Below are 2216 nucleotides of genomic sequence, written 5' to 3' on the forward strand. Positions count from 1 at the left end.
TGCCTTTGGGAATGACAGACATTGCTCACTGTGGCCACAGCGCAGTATCTGCAGGTGTAGAGTGGGAATCGAACAAGGATGAAAAGACAGGATCTGGCCAGATTCTGATGGGCCTTGCATGCCACTCCACAGAGTTGGTTCTTTATCCTTTGGGCATCAGGGAACGATCCACATGTGCAAGAGTGAAGAGGCCAGAGTTCTGTTTTAGTTTTAGTACCACCACTCATACAGGAAGATGGAATGTGAATTTGGCATGGAGTGGCAAATAAAAACATTGGCTAGAAAGCTGTCACTGTCCCCACTCCCAGCCTTCTTACTCTGCTGGATAATGATCTGACCACTGCTCCTCAAGCTTCAATGTGGATTTCAATTCCTGGGGAACTTGTTAACATGCAGACTTTGGTTGAATGGGTCTGGGATGGGGATGAAATCCCACATGTTTAACAAGCTCCAGGGTGATGCAGATGCTGCCTCATTGGGGAATGCACTGTGTGTAGCAAGATGTAGGGAACAATGACAATATGCATGGAACACCTACTCCATGCCACAACTTCATAGAGCTCTTTGCATTACGTTTCTATTCAATTATCTTAACAACAAAGAGGCAGTTATGGTTGTTACCCCTATTTTACTGATAAAGGAACTAGATTTCAGGGAGGTAAGGTAGTTTATTCTAAGTTACATAGACATTTTAGCCTGGTCTCTGAATTTTTCATGCCATGTAGAACAAACAAAATACAGTCAGAGAGCTCATGAATGTAATAAACTTCAAATCCTTTCTGTGGAAACCTTATTGCGGCATACTAACCCCAAGAAGGATTCAGTCATTACTCATATCCCAAAAGGAAGGAAGAAACAGTTTTCTCTTTTTATCTCGTGATCAAGAGGGGTGACTTTAAGAAACAGCCCTGGATGACTACAGGCAAGATAGGGAAGGCTACAAGATCAGCAAAGCAAGTGTCTTTACATGCCAATGTTGATTGATGCAGTGTCTTCATGTGATGGGGATGGGAAGCAATGATTATGGACCATGGTGGGCGAAGCAGCCATTTGTTGCTCTGTGTACATTTTCATGGTTTGGGACAAGGCATGGACAGGCAGCCTGGGAAGGTCTCTTTCCACTGTCAGAGATTATGGGATGCAGGGAGCACTCCAGAGGTGTCACATAATCTGCCATTGCAACATCCACACCTAGGATTTCTTGCTTCCCCTGGCCAGATCTGGAAAGCAAGTCAAAAGTCACAGAAGGAGGCAATATTTAGGCTCTAGGCTGAAAAATCCCATGGGAGCAATGAGAGACAATGGCTGAGGAGAGCTCTGACCATCTCTCTCGGCTAGGAGAGTCTGGCTGTCATTATTTGTGCTGGCCCAAAAGCAATATTTGGGAATTGACCTTTAGAGCCCAGTAGCTGAGCTGGCAAGGCAGGTGTTGTCTGTGAACACTAGCCTCAGAATCACCTAGCATTTCTTAAAGGTGTCAAAGCCTCTCTCCAGACCTACTGAATCAGAATGTGGGGGGTAAGGGTGGATCTTCATTTTTAACATATTTCTCAGGTGGTTTGTGTGCACTTTAAGAACTCCTTATAGACTCCATTAGCAGCATGAGAAACCTAGACAAGATAGGGAAAATAATATGGGTTCTGGAGTCAAACAAACCTCCCAGACTTGTGCTACATCCTTGAAGCTTATTAGCCATGTGATCTTGTACAAACGGCTTGACTTCTTTGATTCCCATCTGTAAAATGGGTTTATGATACTCGACACTGAGGGGTGTTGTGAATGTCAGAAGACTGTTTGCAAATGCCTGCTACATATCAGGCACTCAACAACTACTTGTGGGTTGAAGTTGAAATTAAGCATTTTCCAGGCTCCAGTCTCACTCTTGTTAGAATAGCCTCAGATGCTCATCTACCCAGGAGATTTGCGATTGGTGGGTAGAAGGGCGTGGGAAAGTGAGGATAACTTGGATGATGTAACAAGATTTATTCTCATTATTCTTGCCAATTTATAGGCTTTGAGACAGATGTGAGAAACAGGGTCTGAGCAGCCTGGGACATTGTGCTGTCTCTAACAGGATGCACTTTAGCAGGGATGGGAAAATACTGAGTTTGTACTTCACAAATGTAGATGCAAACATGTGACCCAAGATAGGAAAATGAAGGTGAGCATAATAGGAAAATGACGGTGAGCTTGGGTTGCATTACAAGAAGTATAAG

Source organism: Rhinopithecus bieti, unplaced genomic scaffold (assembly GCF_001698545.2).
Source record: "Rhinopithecus bieti isolate Rb0 unplaced genomic scaffold, ASM169854v2 scaffold_19652, whole genome shotgun sequence".
Classification (NCBI taxonomy): domain Eukaryota; kingdom Metazoa; phylum Chordata; class Mammalia; order Primates; family Cercopithecidae; genus Rhinopithecus; species Rhinopithecus bieti.